The sequence below is a fragment of the Orcinus orca genome, chromosome 13 (assembly GCF_937001465.1).
Source record: "Orcinus orca chromosome 13, mOrcOrc1.1, whole genome shotgun sequence".
In the NCBI taxonomy this organism is placed as follows: domain Eukaryota; kingdom Metazoa; phylum Chordata; class Mammalia; order Artiodactyla; family Delphinidae; genus Orcinus; species Orcinus orca.
In genome coordinates this window covers 2777190-2797500 of record NC_064571.1, presented here as the reverse complement: position 1 = coordinate 2797500, position 20311 = coordinate 2777190, and the positions used below count along the sequence as shown (strand labels likewise).

General features: G+C 43.5%; 1 long non-coding RNA gene across 4 annotated transcripts in view; it reads right to left on the bottom strand.

The window, feature by feature from the left end:
* Positions 1-20311, bottom strand: part of LOC117195805 (uncharacterized) — a 57297-nt gene that overhangs the window by 17353 nt on the left and 19633 nt on the right. For 3 of the 4 annotated variants that reach the window (XR_007470830.1, XR_007470829.1, XR_004475620.2), the window contains exons 2-4: positions 11781-11880; positions 7870-11450; positions 6830-6964 (exon numbers count right to left, since the gene is read on the bottom strand). This is a non-coding gene — a long non-coding RNA (uncharacterized LOC117195805). The remainder of the gene's footprint in view (positions 1-6829; positions 6965-7869; positions 11451-11780; positions 11881-20311) is intronic. The other variant, XR_007470831.1, reaches the window with a different exon arrangement.

The following is a 20311-nucleotide window of genomic DNA, read 5'->3' as shown; positions in this document are numbered from 1 at the left end:
CCTGTTTGAATCTACAAATGTTTACTGAGCACCTGTTGGCTACCAGGCTGAGACCTGGACCCTGCCTGCAAAGAGTTCACCATCTAACCACAGAAATTAGAAGCTGACCGTGCAGCCCCAGCTGCGAGGAGTCAAGGGTTCTGGCCTGAGCTGATTATCAAAGAATGGATTATCCAGGAGAAAGCCCTGGACAGCCTATGCCTGGGAGGAAGAGCAGCACACACAAAAGTTGGTGCACAAAACCCCACTGTGCACACCAGGACCCGCAGGCACCTGGAGATGCTGGAGGGGGAGGCAGGTTGAGGAGGAAGGAAGAGCCCAGCCAGTGGGGGCACCGTGTATGTGTTCATGAGCCTGCACTTCACCTGGTAAAGCCATCAAGGAGTTGTCAGCAAGGGCTAAGGTGGCCAGCTGTCCATTTTGGAGCGAGCACTTGGATGGCTGAGAAGAGGATGAAATGAAGACTAGGTGTTCTGGAAATGCCACAGTCTGGAGGACCACAGCAAGAAGGTATGGAAAGATGGGTGAGCTATGAGATATACAGTATTGAAGGAGATTTAATTAAAAAAAAAAAACTCAGTGGAACAGTGACTGAAGGGTCAAAAGGAGGAGATGAAATCGGCTTTGAATATTGTCACTGGGATCAGGTGTTTTATCTGAATGCTTATCATATGTCCAGAAAGTTCTCATCTTATAGGTTCTCCTTTAAACCCAGGATGGACCTTGATCGTGGGTCTTGGGATTGAGACACAGTGACACAGTTCAGCCTTGGGCACACAAGCTTACTGCCGAGAGACACATGAAAACTCCTAGATCATCTAACTTCTATTTACCTTCCCAGGCAAAACTCACACAAAACCAGTTTCCTGACGAAAGTCTAATTTAAAATATACAGAAGCCTGGAATGAAAGATAATTATGATGAATAAACACTTAACCGTGATGGTTGATTTTACATGTCAGCTCGACTGGGCTAAGGAATGCCCAGGTGGCTGGTGAAACATTATTTCTGGAGGATATCAGCATTTAGATGGGTGGATGAAGTAAAGAAGATCACCCTCACCACTGCGGTGGGCACCATCCAATCCACTGAAGGCCTGGATAGAACAGAAAGGCAGAGGAAGGGTGAATTTTCTCTCTGCTTGAGCTGGGATGCCCATCTTTTCCTGCCTTAGACATAGGAGGTCCCAGTTCCCAGGCCTTCAGAATCCAGCCAGGTGTATAGCACAGGTGTATTCCATTATCTTGTAATAACTTTTAATGGAATATAATCTGTAAAAGTACTGAATCACTATACTATACACCTGAAACTAATATAATACCATAAATCAACTCTGCTTCAATTAGAAAAGAATCCAACCAGGACTTACACCATTGCTCACCCTTCAGCCCCCAACCCCACAATTCTCAGGTCTTCAGACTTGGACTGGGTTACACCACCAGCCTTCCTGGTCCCCAGTTTGCAGACAGCAGATCAAGCGACTTCCTGGTCTCTATAATTGTGCTAGCCAGTTCATAGAGTAGATCATATATATGTCTATGCATATTCTATTGGTTCTGTTTCTCTGGAGAACCCTGACTAATATACTTAGGACAAACTATGTATATTTTTAATCACTATATTAGATCAGACTCATTATGTTTTATTTTTTTTAAGAATGTAAAGAAGACACTTCTCAACTCCTTTTATGGGCCAGCTAAACCTTGATAACGCACCTGGCAAGGACATTACACTAAAGGAAAATTACAGGTAAATTTCATCCATACATATTGTAAAAATTATCAAAACATGCAATAATACATGAAATAAATAATACATCGTAAACAAATTCAGTTTAGTCCAGAAATGCAAGGTTGGTTTGACATTCACAAACCTACTGGATAATTCACCACCTTAACAAAATAAAGGGGAAAAAGTCATATGATCAGTCTATAAATGAGTACTTAATTTATGACAAAAGTGTCACTTCAGAGCACTGGGGAAAGGAAATCTTTTTTATTAATGGTGAAAGGTAAGTAGATATGATGGAGGAAAAACAAACTTGATCCCAGCCTCACACCATATACAAAAGTCAACCCCATGTGGATTACAGATGTAAATGTGAAAGGGGAAACAATAAAGCTTCCAGGAGATAATATAAAAGAATACTTTCATGGCATCGGGGTAAGCAAAGCTCTCTTAAGTAGGACACAGGAAGCACTAACTATAAAGGAAAGTATTGGTAAATTAGACTACACTAAAATTAAAATCTTCCTCTCATCCAAAGACACCATGAAGTGAATAAGAGTCAAGCTCGTGGTGGTATATGATATTCGCAATATATATAACCAAGAAAGGATCATATCCAGAATATATATCTCCTACAAATCAGTAAAAGAGGTGAACAATACAATAGGAAAACGAGCAGGATGCTTGAAAACCCGTTCACAAAATACCCAAACAGCCAATGTACATGAAAAGATGCTCAACTCATCAATAATCCAGGAAACCAAATTAAAACCACAATGAGATTCAATTACACACCACCAGAACGACGAAAATCAAAAAGACTAAGAGAACGGGACGTTAACGAGAAGGTAGAGCAGCATAAGTCTCTCCCACTGCTGGTGGGAGTGGAAACTGACACAACCTCTTTGGAAAACTGACATCATTAAAGCCAATCACAGCTGTGCCCTACAACGTAGTAAGTCCCCCTTTGGTCTACACACCCAACAGAAATACACTCACACACACACACACACTCACACACACACACCAAAGACGTGCACACCCAACAGAAATACACTCACACACACACACACACTCACACACACACACCAAAGACGTGCACAAGAAAGCTTACAGCCACCCTCTCTGAAATAGCCTAAAACTGAAACAACTCAAACATTCATCAGGAGTAGAATGGGTAACTGATCCAACGGAAGGAAATACAACAGGGAAGAAATACGATAATTACACCCAACAACATAGGTACAGCTCACAAACATAGTGTTGAAGGAATGAAGCCAGACACAAAAGAACAGCTACCATATGATTCCATTTATATGATGTCCCCTCTACAGAAGAAAAAAATCTATGAGGAGCAAGGAGGGGTCCCATCACAGGAGCAAACAGGGATGGCTGTGTTGTCTTTCTTATCCCGAGGGTGGTTACAGGGGTTCGTTCCCTCCAGGATAACACATTGAGTCATGTTCTTCTGCTCTTTGCAAGCTTCCATATGTGGAACCCTAATAAAGCTTCAAAAAAGTTCCAGGGCTTCCCTGGTGGCGCAGTGGTTGGGAGTCCGCCCGCCGATGCAGGGGACACGGGTCCGTGCCCCGGTCCGGGAAGATCCCACATGCCGCGGAGCGGCTGGGCCCGTGAGCCATGGCCGCTGAGCCTGCGCATCCGGAGCCTGTGCTCCGCAGCGGGAGAGGCCACAGCAGTGAGAGGCCCGCGTACCGCTAAATAAATAAATAAATCAAAGTTTCAAATGTTTATTTCTTAGGTGAAGCAAATGGAGGGACTAACACAGAAAATAGTATAGAATCTCTTTATTAAAATCAATCAGTGGTTTGCTCTTGCCTGGGTTCAGTTTGCTCTCTTGACGTCAGCTACTGAGCAGAAAATGGGAAGAAGCACACATCTGATTAGAGGTCAGCTGGGCTGGGAAGAAGAGAATGTCTTTTCTTGAGGAAAAATGAATAAAACTGGGACCCTCTGCAGTTTAGCGAAGAGGTAAGGAATGTATGAGGAAAAAAAAATTAAAGACCCAATGTATAAAATAATGGCAATAATGAAGGACCTTGGGGAGACTCCTATATTTCCAGCCTTCTTATGTAAAGCAGGATTAAAAGGTAACAAATTTAGGCTGGCTGCAAGGAAATACTTTCTTATGAAATGTATAATTAACCTCTAGCCCATGGTTTAGTAAAATCCAGCTCCTCCCTCAAAAAAAAAAAAAGATGAGCTATTTATAGCAGCTGAAACAGCATCAGCAGTTACACCGACTAATATTATATTACAAAGACTCCCCTGCTTCCAGGCAAAAACCGATAGCCAGCTGGGGTCAGGAAGGAAATTTTCCCTTTGGTGTAGTATTTCACAGCTCTGTTATCTAATAGTGAACCAACCAGGCGCTGCCTGGTGTTTGCACCTCTGTTCCCGGCACCTGGCTCTGGGATCCAGGCTGCTGCACTGAAACAGGCCATTGTTTTTCCTCCTGGATGGAACACCTGTAGGCCTATATTTAGGCAACACCTTGTATTTCCAAAAGGTAAACACAAGGAATATAAGCAAAATTGTTCCTAACACTACTGTTTTTACATCAACAATCTATAAATATATGGAAGAACTCTGTATACGTGTGAAATAAACAGAGCAGATACGCCTACGTGGACGTAACTCAAAAGACGGCTCTGTAATTTAGCAGCTTGGATCTCAATTGTTGTATTTTGCCGCATGAAAAACACAGATATTATTCATCAAAGTGATTGTCCTGCGCACTTGTATACCTTATATAATTTATTTTTTCAGGGCTTTTTACTTCAAAGAAATCACTAGCTAATGACATTTCAGACTTTAGAAATTTTTCTGATAGCACACTGCTATTCCCTCAGGGACAGGATTGTGAATAAGTGGATTTTTTTAAAGATCATTAACAGATATTACAAACCAATTCAACCGAGCATTTTCTTTGCAAATTACCTTTAACTTTTAAAGCCATTGGAAAAGGAAAAAGAAAAGAAAAAAAAAAAAAAGACAGTGAGTGATTTAATTTACTTAACCTGTCTACAAATTGCAGCTTCGCACTCCATCGGCGACTGCATTTTCAACTAAAAAACAACTCTAACTGTCTCTAATAGAGATATTTTTCTAAATGATCACACTTGATGAGTGATATTTCAAGAGATAGTGATGCTTAGTTTTTTTTTATCATTGAGCAAGTTGCCCTGGAATTGAGAATGCTTATTTTATTGATATGTTTAAAGCAAAACGAGCCCTGCGCTGTCTGTATCTGTTGCTTAATTAAAACTCTCAGGTAACCAGCAGGTTTATCATTTCCTGAGTAAATGGATGGCAGAGCTCTGGTGGTAGACTGTGAGGTTTTGGAGGCAGGGAGGGGCTCTTTTATTTAATGATCAAACCATAGTTTCCTAGCTAAAGAGCTAATATTTGGGTGGAGAAGCCCCTTTATTCCCCACGTACATCAGGCCTGATTCCTATTTGCATCAGCACCCCGTTGTGTATGTTTTCCATTCAAAGAGCTCCCATGGACTTCAAAGGGAGTTGCCTGCGAGGCCTGAACGGGCCCTGAACTGGGCGAAACCATGCCAAGACCAGCTTGCGCTGGAGCCCCCAAATCATGTCACAAAATTAAAGGGTGTCCCCTACCTACGCCGTCCCACAGAGCATGTGGGAAATGTCCCCAGGCTTGCCAAGCGCTACACTGGCTTCTCAGGCTACTCTTTATAAATATTTGATGAGTGGCACTCCATTTGTAAGGAACTATGTTAATAAGAATATTCTTTGAAATCGGAGTCCAACGTAGGCTTTAAAAGGGGTCATTGTTTGAGGGACTACACATTTCCCTTTTTTCCCTTTTAAAGTGCAAAGTCAACTTACCACAAACCAAACAAAGACACCTATGTCCTTTCGGATGTCCCGCCAGCCAAAAAATGGGTAGGATTCTATCCTGAAGGATGTTCTGTTTTTGGAAGGACTCATGACATTATTGAGGGCAAAGGAACATAAGAGCTAATGTCTCTTAAGCATGTCTTGTGTGACAGATATTTTCATTCTCTTCTTTTCATCCTCACCGAAATATTATGCGGTAGACTATACTACCCCCATTCTAAAGATGGAAAAATGGGCCTCACAGAGATCGTACAAGTTGTTACTCCAGAGCCGCACGACAGGAAGCGCAGAGCTGGTCTGGAACCTACATCTACCCAACGCCACAGCCCTTGTTTGTTTTTCTACCTCACACTAACTCCCAGGTGTCGGCCAATTTCAAATGTCAAGTTCACATCTTCCAGCAGCTGCCATTCTTCTCAAGAGCTGGAACTCGAAGATGAGGGGTTCCTTCAATTCAAGCTCAGGCAGGGAATACTGTATCCCACCCGCTGACAATTAAATTGCAAAAGATATGTTTTGCCCCAAAGAGTTCCCGGTGGGATCCTGCCAGGAAAGGCGAAACCCAAGGTGGCTGCAAATCTACAGTAGCTGGGCTGAGTACCACGTGTTTGTCCCAAAGCCCTGACACACCTCAGTGGACCTCAGATAATAGGGGTGATGTTAGTGATCACAGCAGACTCCCTTGGAGACAAGTTCAAGGAAGACGAGGAGGACCGGCAAGGGCTCCAGGAGGACAGGGGACCCAGATGCCAACGTGTAGAGGGGGCACGTCCAAAATCATCACAGCCCATATTTTTAAGTGTTGGGATGGGAGGAGAAAGGTGGAATTCCACTGATCTCCTTGGGCGCCTCGCCAACCTCAAGATGTGGGAGCCCTGATTAGGTCTCAGAGGTGGACACTCGGTGGTCAGAAAGGGAGGTTAGGGGGCCGAGTCTCTAGTCTACCTGATGAGCAAACACAGGCCCCCAGTGCCCCACGGAGTAACGAGAACCCCCATGACCATCCTATATCCTTCCTGTTTCCACAAACTCCTACAGCAAGAGTCCCAGAGGCCACAGAAAGGAGCCCAAGCAACTCCATGAGGCCGTGGTGGCCACCATTTGCCCTGGGCTCACGGAAAGTTCACCAGAGCAGAGACACGCGTTCCCGGGACCTCACACAAGGATGTGGCCTTGCCCAACCTTTCTCCACGTCTCTGAGCTGCCTTCTCACCTGCACAATGGGTGACGGTTTCTGAAAGCACTCCACACGATCCAGGCTGTGGAGACCTGCCTCATCAACCTTTCCTCTCATTTCAGGCACGTTTCTCAGCATCAGACGTTTTATTCTCATCCCTGTAAGCTTGGCCTTTTAACAAAAATAAATCGAAATGGGAGTGATTTTTCATGTAATAGAAGCCAAAACCAAAGCTTAAAAATAGAATAAAATAAAACAGGATGTTTTCCAAGCACAGAACATCAATTTGTTTATTTATTTTGAGCTCACTCAACAAATCTTTACACACGCTGAGTTGAGGCTTCAGCAAGGCGTTAGGATGTTGGATTTCTAAGCACTCTTTACCTTGCCTTTGCGCTTAGGGTAAAATCAAACTTCTAAACATGAAGCACGAATGAAGCCAGGTGTGATCTGATGCCTGCTGGCCTCTCAGACCTCATCCTGACCAGCTCACTGCTCTGCTGTCACTCTATGGAACGGCTGAGACGCCTCCTCCCTCCTGGGTCTGCCTTTCTTCACCTGCTGGCCCATCTCCTCATTCTTAATTTAGTTTAAATGTGCTCTCCCCAGAAAGACCTTGCATTGCCTCCAAATCCAAAATGGCCCAACCCTGATCCTTGCCCATTTCCATTTCCTTTGGGGCATCATTGCCATGGACCACACTCTCCCTGTTTGCTTGGTCCCTCGTGTACTGTCCACGTCCCCAACCCAGCTGAGACTCCGGAAAGCCAGAGACTATCACAGTCTGTCCCCAGCTTTGTCCCCAGGCCCTAGCACAGTCCCTGTCCTAGGAAACAGTGTTGCCTCAGAGAAGCTTTACCTGGTATAAAATAACATAAAACCCCAGTCTGATACTTTGTATCATCAGCTGCAGTGGCAACGCTGGAACTGAAGAAGAAAAGCTCTCATTTCTCCTCCTGCACAAACTCAAGTTCTTCCCACTGCCCTTAAGCCCTGCCTTCTCCCCGCCAGCCAGTGATGCACACTGGATCTGGAAGGACGGCCTGTGTTTACTTCCAGCCAGGGAAATGTCTTACCTGTTCACAGGGTCCTGCTCGCCAAGGAGGCACGGCTTCCCCGTCATCTGAGTGCAAGATGGCCGTGAGCTCGGCGTCCTGCAGGGTCCAGGTATGACTCTCAAGGGCTCCCTGGAGCTGCTCTGTCCAAGTCAGCACGGGCACCCATGACAGCCCAGAACTCAGCTCCTGTCGCCTCATGAATTGCCGACCCTGCTGCAGGGTGGAGTGTCTTAATTGTTTTTTTCTTTATCGGATCATTTTCAAATTAGAAAAGTACCCTATACTAGTTGTAACAACTGAAACAACATTTTGAGCTGCCAGCCCCTGTATTGCCACTGACCTTGTCTATTTCCGGTGGCCTTCTCTCAGTAACAAAGGGTCAAGGCCCCTTACCCTTTCTCACAGGTGCCTCTCCCCATACGTCAGCAGGCAGAGCTGCCCAAGCCTTCCATGGGTACCACTGACTCAGCCTGTTTGTCTCCAGATGGCCATTCCTTCTGACCCTCACCCTACAGGTCATAAACGTGGTCAACACATTTGTGTATTGCTGTGTCGGTTTCAAACATATTCAAATAGGTTATTTCAACTAATTCTTACAATAGTCCATGAAGTAGAGAGGGGTACGTATATTGGCCCCCCAAATATGTGGGTTTTCAAAAACATTAACAGGCAATTTGCAAAGAAGATGTTAAAATGGCCACATGAAAAAGTATTCAGTTTCACTATGGGAGTTGGGATTGACATGTACACACTGCTCTATTTAAAATACATAACCAACAATGACCTACTGGAAAAATTAGGGACTTCCCTGGTGGCACAGTGGTTAAGAATCTGCCTTCCAATGCAGGGGACACAGGTTTGATCCCTGGTCCTGAAAGATCCCACATGCCGCGGAGCAACTAAGCCTGTGCACCACAACTACTGAGCCTGCACTCTAGAGCCCACGAGCCACAACTACCGAGCCAGTGCACCACAACTACTGAAGCCCACATGCTCTAGGGCCCGTGTGCTGCAACTACTGAAGCCCACGCACCTAAAGCCTGTGCTCCACAGCAAGAGAAGCCACCACAATGAGAAGCCCGTGCACCGCAACAAAGAGTAGCCCCCGCTTGCCGCAACTAGAGAAAGCCGACGTGTAGCAATGAAGACCCGATGCAGCCAAAAAAATTTTTTTAATTGTTAATTAATTTTTAAAATATAAGAGTGCAATAGAGTAAAAAAAACATAAATTTTAAAGAAAGAAATGCAAAGTAGAAGAACTTGGATATACTTTTTGCCTAAGGATTAGCAAATATAAGAATGACAACACACCGTTCAACCAAGGAGGAGTGTGGCCGGACACTAACCGATCGCAGGTAGGAGTACGTATTGGTGGCACTGCTCTAACCGATAACTTGCCAACATATAGTGAATTAGAAAACCATGGAACCATGCAATTCCTCTTGTAGGAATTTATCCCAAGGAAATAAAGCTACGTAGAAAGTTTAAGCTCCAGGGATGTCTTAACAGGCGGCTAAGTTGAAGTCAAGTCATAGAATAAAATGGTCTGAAAAAATTAAAATAATAACACAGAAGAATATTTAATATCATGCAAAGATTCTGGATATAAGTTTTAAAAAATTACACAATAATACACATTGTCTGGGTCCCATACATATAATAGATATGCATATAGATATCACTATAACACACCCCAAAATATCAAGAAAGGCTATCTCCAAGTGATGGCATTACGGGTGATGATTCTTATTTTCTTAAGTTCTGCTCATCTCTAGTTTCGGAATTATTTTTAATAAACACATAGAATTTTGTAAAGAGAAAAGCAAGAAAATGATAAAATTAAAAACACCGCCGTTTTCTAAATGGAATCAATTCCACATTTGATGCTTTCATCCGCTCACTCATTCATCTGACGAATATTTACTGAACCCCTGCTATATACAAAGCATCCTGCTAGTGATTAAAATTATTTTAAAAAATTGTTTTAAAAGAGAGGTGGAGAATGTATTTTTGGTAAATAGGAGGAAGCCAGCGAGGGTGCTGGTCCCAACCAGGAATGTCACCAGGCAGAGCTGGAGGTCGCTAGGCATTAGCCTTCCCTAAAACCAAGAAACGACCTCAGAGGATACCAGTGCATCCAGTCATGCCTGGCCGAGATTTAGCTTCAGAACTGAACCTGGACCTGAAAAAGTGGTTTCTGGGAGTGAAAAATGGAGAGAATGCATGAGTGTGAGAATCCCCCATGCCTTGAAAGCTCTTCACTCCTGGGTCTACTGCCAGCTTGAGACAAGTCGATGGCGTGGCCTGACCACAGGAAAAGTGGTCCCAGGGGGTGCATGAGGACAGACACTAATTGGCAGTCCCCAAATGATCCCTCTTTTGAATAAGTGATCAATGAAAAGGCAACCAAATTCCCCTAAAGCATCCCCCCGACGCTGCCTCTTGAAGAGGCATCCCACCTCTCACTGTTTCTAGAAAACACTCCCCTTTCCTTGCAGGACAGAGTCCCACACACACATCAAAGCCAGCTTTCCCAGCACGGAAGCCACCCCAGGAAGCATAGCACTGGCACAGTCTGTAGGACGTCTTTGCAGCCTCCTAGGGTACCATTTAGTCACCCCATGGGATCACTGCCATATTCCAGGTTAACTCAAGGCATCTGCTTTGAGTTGTCTTTTCCCACAAATCGTGAAGAATTTGTGTTGATTCTTCCCCAGAAGGCCACTTGTGACCAGTGTTCCTCTGGAGGTGTGGCCAGGGTCCGGAGGGGGACCACGGAGAAGTGAACCAGCCCTCCTGGGGACTGAACTCGTGACCTCATTAGCACGGGGCTCTAATCAACAGAGCCACCAGACACATACTTCATTTAAGGCACTGAGGCAGTAATTTGCTAAATGTTAATTCTTAGATTAACTACAGATGCATAGAGTTCCTAGGGGGGGAAAAAAAAAAACGAGAGAGATTTGTTAATTCTTGAAAGGAAATTTGGGTCATCAGTAGATGATACCTTTGGTTCGTTTTAAAATATACTTTCAGCATCGGGAGATGACACTGGTCAGGGTCCATGGCGCCAGATTTTTTTTATCAACATCCTGACCAGGAGACTTTCAAGGAAAAAGCGAATGGTGTCACTTCCCCACGAGCAAAACTGCACAATGATACTGTATCAATTCCTCCAACGCTCACGTTTCAAACTCAGGCACAAAACTTACGTGGCAACATGAAGGAAAGGTGTCCCTACCTGAGGCAGAGGTGGTCCTCCCAGGGTGGGAAAGGCTGGACCCCAGATCTCTCCCGGCTCCCGAGAACCCTAATTCCTGTGGCCAGAAGCCCCTCCTGCAGCCCTGTCTCAGTCACTCGGCAGCCAGCCCCCACCCCCACCCCTTACCTTATCCGTAGCTGGTCCCTGAGGGACCAGTTTTACAAATAGCAAATATGGTTTGGAACAAAGTTTCGACACCGACTCGGCATCCTGTGTCACATTACACTTCTATGAATATTCCACCAACTGTACAACTCTGAAGAAAAGTTTCCGCTTTCCGGCCATTTCAACTTCAGTTGCTCGCACCCTGACAGCGATCTTTGAAACTGATATGGCCCTGAAAGAAGCCAGAATAACTTTTTTTAAATATTAATAATCATGGGCAAGTTTCCCAGTCTTTGTAACCTTGTGAAAGAGCCCCTGGGGGAAAGCACACTGGGACTTGAATTGAACGCGTGCCCACGTGAGCTCTTCCATGGAAAAGCCTGCTTGAAGATGCATGGACGTCGTACAGGAGAATTTCTATGAAGGGAGAGAGGATGGGAAGCCAGCGCATTTTGCACTTATCACCTTTTGCCCCAGGAGCTTGAAGACCATCTTTACCCAGGTCTCTGCCCACTGCAAGGGAAACCCCACAGCATCCCAGCCTCCAGGGGAGAAAACCAACCTGGCCTCTCGAGAGCAGCCCAGCTCCGCCACCTGCCAGCTAGGAGGAGTGGCGGTGGGTGGCAAAGTTAGTATCTTCTTTGAGTTGTCAGTTTCCTCACCTGTAAAATGATGATAATTATAGTCACTTCAAAATAGTAAGTGTCTCCACGTGAAAATGGACACAAAATTCTTTAGTCGATTGGGACATAGTAACTGCTCATCGGAACTTAAATATGGTAGCTACTATCTGCCTCCTGACTGCCTCAGTGCTTACATCTTCATTCCAGATATCCGTTCCTTTATAAATCTAAAATAAAAATTAAGTTGTACTACAACTAGAGTTGTACATCCATGCAAAAGATACTGATGATCCAACTGGCCACAGCCGAGTTAACTAGTATGCTCTGATTCAAACAGCTAAGAGGTAGCAGCCTGAAATGAAAACAGCTAGTCCTGATTTCTAAATAATGCCTTTAAAAATATTTCCTTATGAAATACGTTATAAAATGGCATAAGGAACTTTCCAAACTGGCATGATCAACATACATGATCTTAAAGTCATAATTCTCTATACCATACCAAAATTTTAGTCACCCTAAAGATTCTCAGGAATTTCAATTCTGAACACGTTTTTTAAAAATCCACCAATCCAAATAAAATCAGACGAGGTATATATTTATGAAAATACAATCTGAAACAACCCAATTTTATATTCAAGGAACACTCTCATAAACATTTAGTAAGTTACAATTTAAAACTTCTACTCAGGTTCAAGTTGACAGTTAGGGACCAAATAAATAGACACTCAGTTGCTGAATAGTATCTGTCTTACAGTTGTGGGCTCGATTTGCTACTTTAATCTCCAGCAGGGAATATTAGTTCAATAAAATAAACATTTTTAATTTCCTCTATGCATTTCCTCAAACCATGCCAATGCACTTGTCTATGGCTCACTTAAAAGATTTGTAGCCCCCCACTTACATAAAAGAGGATGTTTGATTTTCTTATGAAAATGGAGGAATGAACACGAGTGTTCATTGTTTTAATGTACTGAGCCCTTAATCACTTCCAGTTCTGATTCATCAGAAAAAATAGTACTCTTGAGGGATTCTTTTTTTTTTTTTGGTCACTAAATATTGTCTTTCATTTTGAGATATTTATTTCTTGCCAGAAAATGATACTGTGTTTTTTTCCTAATGATGAAGGATGGAAGATGGAGAGAATTCCATGTGGTGATTATTGGGCCACAAAGAAGTAAACCGATTCAGAAAACAAATCCCCAAAAGAAAAATAAAATGTATTATGTGAGGTGGAAGCATGGAATTCTTGGCATATGTTCAATTGGAGCCAGGATTGGTAATTTAATAACATCCTTGTTTTGTTAATATTTGGGGGGTGGGAGGCGGGGGCGGGTAAAGCTCTAGGGCTTTAGCTTTGGGCCAGATTCCTTCTACTCTCCACCATTACCTCAGCCAGCAATGGTGTTTAAAGACACAAATCATAGGCCACGGGCAAGGGTCAAAGATGCCATCTTTCCCACATAAGCCAGAGGCTACGACAGAACGTTCATCTCCTCAGCTCAGTGGGCAATGGAATCACCTCCAAAGAAAGCCCACTCTGAACACTATTCCCAGAGGCCCAGAGCATCACACCCAAATCAGAGCAGACAGGCAAACTCATGAAGTAAAACCTTCCAACGGCAATGATTCTGCTAACTCATTCTGATTCACTGGGTAACTGTGCCACTTTCCTTTGGACTGGTCCTTCTAGCTTCCCCTGCTGGCTGCTGAGCAGAGTATGGCGGGAAAAATAGCCTCATCTCTGGAAACCCGAGCCACACCTGTGCACTTTACTTATTTATTTATTTTTGGCGGCACCCCACGTGGCTTGTGGGATCTTAGTTCCTTGACCAGGGATCAAACCCAGGTCCTCTGGCAATCGAAGGGCAGAGTCCTAACCACTGGACCTCCAGGGAATTCCCCACACCTGTGCACTCTGTTAATCTCTGAGTGATGTCTGTGGTAAAGGACTTAAAGTCAGTGCTGCAGTAATACAGCCCTTTCCTGGGACCTGGAGGCCATGGAGCATGTCATTTTTTAGCTCTGGTTCTCTTTCAAGTTTCAAGGAGGAAAGTACCACAGGAAGAAAATGAAAAGAAAAAAATGCAAATTGAAGAGGGTAACAGATAGGCTTAATCCAAACTCAGTCCTGAAGACAGTTCTGAGTTGTCACTTTCTTCCATGACCTTTTAATTCCTAGATTAGGCAATATGTAGAAAATAAAAACAAAATCACTAAAAATCTTACCAATGTTATGGCTCCCATGATGGTGTGAAGAGAAACATTATATGGGTCACACAAATTTGTGTTTATAATGATAGATGGTGGTACTAGTGATGGTGGTGAGGGTGGTGGTGGTGATGGTGGTGAGGGTGATGGTAGTGAGGGTGGTGGTGGTGATGGAGATGGCAGTGAGGGTGATGGTGGTGATGGTGATGGCGGTGATGGAGATGGTGGTGACGGAGATGGTGGTGATGGTGATGGTGGTGATGGAGATGGTGGTGAGGGGGGTGGTGGTGATGGAGATGGTGGTGAGGGTGGTGGTGGTGATGGAGATGCTGGTGATGGTGATGGTGGTGATGGAGATGGTGGTGAGGGTAATGGTGGGGATGGAGATGGTGGTGATGGTGATGGTGGTGATGAAGATGGTGATGAGGGTGGTGGTGGTGATGGAGATCGTGGTGAGGGTGATGGTGGTGATGGAGATGGTGGTGAGGGTGGTGGTGGTGATGGAGATGGTGGTAAAGATGGTGGTGGTGAGGGGGGGGGTGGTGATTAGTCAAATCCCAGAAAATGAATTAAACACTTGAACTCACATATCAGAGATTTGAAAGGTCTCTACCTATCTTCTCTGAGTCTTAGCTTCCTCACCCATCAATTGTTGATTAATCTGATCACAAAGATGTTCTTTGATAAAGACTTGAAAGGCACTTTCAAAAGAAAGAAAAGAAGTGGAGTTTAAGCAACTGATTAAGAGGTGTATTTCTCTCTGTGGGTGACTTTTTATTCTTCACTATTATTTTCATTCTAATCATTGTTACTGAAAGCATTCCAAAGTATCGTAAGAGTCCAAGGATGCAGAACAGTCAATGCATGGAGACTGTTGTGGAGACACGTGACACTTTTTTAGCAAGGCTCGAAAATGTCTGGGGCAGAGAAATGCACACTGACAGTGCTGATTACAGTAAATATAGAGAAATCCCTCCCCTGTGTAGATTTGTGTAATCGAGGAGGAGGTCGTCAGAGGCGGCTTATTTACATTTCTCTTCCCCTCCTTCTACGCTCAGAGTAGGATTGAATGGCCCCAACCTTTGAAGTCAGGCATGGTCACATGACTTTTTTGACCAATGAGATGTGAGGAGTGCCAGGTGGCTCTTCTGGGCAGAAGCTGTAGAAGCCAGGGCAAGCTTCACCAGGTCCCCTTCCCGCTGCTGTGGCACGTGGGGGACCAGGTACAGAGAAGGGCCCCAGCGCCCTGAGCCCCTAAATATCTACAGCTGGCGGATACCTCTTCCAGCCCACAATGGACAAGAAATGGAATCAAGAAACAGACTTGCAATACACACACATACATACATACACACATACACATATATATATATATATTTAAATAACTGAATCGCTTTGCTATACACCTAAAACTAACACAATATTGTACTATATTTCAATAAAAAAATTTTTAATTAAAAAAAGAAACAGACTTTTTGCTGTAAAGCCACTGAGATTTTGATGGTTTTTTTCTACCACAGCATAACCTTCTCTATCTGAACAGATACAACTAGCAAAGAGCCAAAGGAAGAGAGTTTAAAGTCACTGGTGGTCACGTGGGAAAGAAGGAACCTACATGTTTCTGAAACTAAACCAAATCCTCAAGGCTCTGTTATCAAATCACTATCTCTGAGGCATTTAATCGTTCCCTAGAAAAGGTCTATCCTAGCAAAAAGTGCCCAGGAAAAAGGTATAACATGACCTGCAAGCAATTGGAAGTCACCGTAATCCACACGGACCGCAAGGTAATTTGGAGTCTCTTTAGCTGAGCTCTGTTTCCGACAATAAAGCACCTTTGCACCACTGTCCACCAGACAGACCCAGATTGCGTCTCATCTGCAGAACTGTTCATTTAAAGACTGCACTGCTCAGGATATAAGCCTTCTTAAGGAACTCTACTTTTAAGAAAACTAAGTCTCACAAAATTAGTACATTTCCTCATTCAAAGTGAGGTGGCACATGTGAAAAGCCATCTGTGCCCACCCTCCCCTCCACCCCACAAACTTCCCCACCACCCAGAGCTGCAGCTCTGCATGAAAAAATCTAACACATGCAAAGCATAGAGGCTCTTTGAAAATCTGGCCCAGTGTGTGCCTTCTATGTGAGTTGCCGTCTTACAGAGTCTTGCCAACAACAGCAAAGAGGAAAGAAAAGGAAAGGTTTTCTTTTCTCTGAACTTGGGAATGAAACATAAAACTCCTCTTTTCTATGAGGCTGAATGGCTCCAATTTTCTACACTCAGGACGACCTTTTTGTCCCCATTACCTTCATAATATCCACGTGGCTTTTTAGTGGGCATTTCTTTCCTCCCAAGTGAATCATATGGCAACAGTGGCCCCACGAGGGCCACTGTTGAGAGCACTGGAGTCCTCAGCAGCCCTCGGGGTCATTGTAAAGATGAAGTGAAATGGACGATATGAATATACTTCGAAACACTAGAAGTGCTACATTCACAGCATTATTTCTCCCATCACATCTAGCGTGTCTGCTGTGTCGAACTTACAGGCTTTAAGTTTTCTGCAACCTCTAAGTACAGAGGGGATTAGCATACACTGGAAATGCTGCGAGTACACAAAAACCCTATGAGTTGGGTGTTATTATCTTCAAAAATGCAGAGAGGCACAGAGAATTCAGTGTTTACCCAAGGCGACACCAACAGTGGCAAGGGGAGAGCCACGGACAGAACCCTGACTGTCTGTCTGTTGACTCAGCGTGTACACGGTGCGATGTCCCACCTAGGGTGTCTTCCTGGGACCAGCCAAGTCTGTTCCAAAAGGATGGGTGTGGAGGCACCATCTATTTAGCCGATGAGAGGCTGTCCTAAACTGCCCATGTGAAGTGGGCTTGGCGGAAATCTCCACGATGGAACCAAAGCCCACCAGACAACCAAGGACTCACCAAGGCAAGTGAGGAAGAAAGACAGGATCTGTGCACATAAGAAAGAGGAAAGGACTGAGCAACTGTGGAAAAGAAATTAGGGAGCAAGTCCACCTACAAACTAAATGAAAACTACAAAAACTAGTTGTCTGTCAACACAGATTGGTTTGATATTTCTAATAGCTTGGGAAATATCTATGTGAAGAAGACAACATACCATATCCATAAAAGCAAAGAGAACAGGAAAAGATAAGGATGCAGGGATAAAGGGCAGTCAACAGATGCCTATGGGACATTGAGAGGGAAACTTGATGCTGGGGCAGAGAAGAAATTCAGCAATATCACTGGGAAAGAAGGGAACCACGGAGCAAAGCAAAGAACAGCGAATGTGGGCATGGGAGATTGATTTTAAATATTAAAAAGAGGGTAAGGACAAAAGGGAAGAAAATCCAAGGAGCAAACTGGAAAAAAGTAAATAAACCTAAAACTGAGGGGTTTGAAATGGCCAAAACTATTTCTGCATAAAAGTATATACACACTGCCTCCTTAGAAAACAAGTTGAAACAGACGTCAGAGGCACTAGAAACATCATCAAGGGCCAAATCATCTGACTCAGGTTAAGAATGCCGATAAAACCATTAGCTACTTAAAAAAGCATAACCGAAAGAAGAGAAAGGAAAGCCTTTTAATATTCAAAACACATGCAGGTTTCTAAAACAGATTTTTGGTGTAAACCTCCAGGTTTCTAGCTAGTCTTTTTCTCCACTTACTTTCCTACCTTATGCACCCAAAAATGGACACGTTCATCTCAAATAATTGACAAAAATGTTTGCAATCTCTTTTGTCACTTCTTTGCAAATGGCATCACAAGATAGTCATCATTTGGGGAGGCACATCCCTACTCTTCTATAGCATTCTTTGATTTTGATCTACTTGAACCATCCAATTTATTTTTTTAACTTAGCTCTAATGAATTTGTTTACTGAGTGAACTGGTTCACCAACTTAACTGGAATTTATAGCTGAATTATCACTCATTTCAGTCCACACAGGCCAGCTGTTTAAGGATATAGACACACGATGCGCTTTCCTCAATAGTAATTAATTTGCAGTGCTCCCTCACTGCAGATCAGTGGCAAAATGGTTTTTCTTAAATTCTGGACCTATAACACGAATCTTCAGTATTGCATAGTGAATGTTCATCCATGAATTCCCAAATTTGAAGGGATAACTTAATAGCCCAGGCCACTTTATCTAGATAATTTAGTAGCCCATGCCTTTTCTTACGAAGAATCATACCTTGAAAAGGCACACTTCCTGATCTCTTTTAATCATCTTTTCCATCAGAAAAAACCTTCCTGGCTGATAACATGAGGAAAAGCGGAAACTTAAGACCATGTATAGTATTCTTAGAACAACTAGTAAGTAGAGGAAATATTTTTATATTTAAAATGATAATGCTTTCCATCCTAGAATGCAAAATATAGTTTAGGAAACTGTCCTGGTCATTTTTGTAATCTCACGGTGGTGTTTTGTAAATAACTCCTAGAGAAGAATCATAGAGATTTCTGGCCTCAGTGCCTTCACTGGAGAGAAGTGAGGTGGCTGAACAACGATATTTTTCCCCATCCAGGTGCCTGTTTCATATTTACTTAGCAATACTGCTCTGGAATTCACAGACAGACATAAATAAGGTTCAAGAGACAGAAGAAAACATTCTCTAGGCAGACCCCAGACTAGAAACCCCAGCAGAGGATCTCAGTTCTCACCTGTGCAAATGCATAACCTCCCCAAGGTGGAATTCTATCCCCAGTCTGAATCACGCTATCCAACCCCCAAGTTACCATTGTAAACAAATGAGGTTTCCAAATCAAAATAAGGTAGGTACTTAAGTACAGCAGGATCGCCCAGGACTTAGGGAAGGGACTTGGGAAAGTCTGAATAAGGAGCATCACAGGGAGTGTCAGAGATCTTTTTTCGTTTGTTTATTCTCTGTCACCTTCCATTTCAGGATCTCCCGTTGAAAGGAGGTAACGATCCTTTCAGCCTGTAAGGCAGTTTCTTCTAAGGAGCTGTAGACACACTTTACTTCACTTCTTCTTGGAATTCAAATAGTGTTAACGCCTACGAATAAACAGATACACTGTTGATGGACGGGGTTATACTGAACCTAAACCAGCTAATGTCATCGACAGCACGCCCTTCAGTTTTACTGTGGTTGCTTTATCCGTGCGCTCAGAGGTTTTCCCATGAGAATATGCCAAGGTAGAAAGCTCAAATGTCATTTAGCAAAGCCCGGAGTGGCTGCTCTTCCCTGTGGCAGAACACGGAACTCCAGGGGACAAAACTTGGTCACTCAGATCTCTTCCAAGGTAGACAAAATGCCGTCGAACGTTGGCAGTCTTTTATTTTCCTTCCTTCCGGAGATGAAAACATGACATCACTGCCCAAACTGACTCGGACCTCCCACCTCCTAGGGTTGCTTGGGACGCAGGCTGAATCAAAGCATCTTTCCATCAAGGTGAACGACGGTAAGGGGCAGAGCCATAACTCAATTGCTTCAGCAGACATTCAGTGCAGGGTGTAGTTCTGCTTTTGACAATGCTTTGGAACATTACAGTTATGATCCTTTAGAAAGAAATACATTTTTGTCTATTTCCTCATCGAAATTTGGTCTGTGATATTTCAATCCTTAATCATGTCTCCTTTTTTTATCATTTCAATTGGTCATGAAAAGTTCTGTCAACCATTAGAAAGACGAATTAATAGTAAATAAATCCCAAGGCACCCAGATTTCCTAGTGTCGTTAGGATACATCACAATGTATGCGATATTTCAGACTTCATATGAAGTTAATGACCACAGACATCTCGCTAGAGGACCCTTTCAAACCACCCCCCGGAAAAATTGTCTCTTTCGGGGGTTTGAACTCAGAAAAAGTCATCACCTCTTGTTGTATTGAATGAGTTGTTAATAAATCTGCAATACAGAAAAATATCTGGGGAATGAGAGGAAAGAAAGGTGGGGTGAGTGCCAGCCTCTGAGGTTGGAATCTGGTGTACAGCATGCGTGTGGAGTTAGCCCACACTGTCATAATCCATCTTAAGGGCTCAAAAATAAATAAATACACCTGAGAGAATCTGTCCAACAAATACCTCTCAAATTAAGAATTTTTGCACAATAGATCATATCAGCTTCGGAGGTTGGGTCTACATGGTACCATAATCACTAACTACAAAGTGAAATTTTTAGGAAGCCTTCTTGATGTTAGAGCTACACCATGTGAAATATATAGAAATTGAGAGTTACCATATTGCCTGAGGCCAGCGGTGCCCATTACCACAATA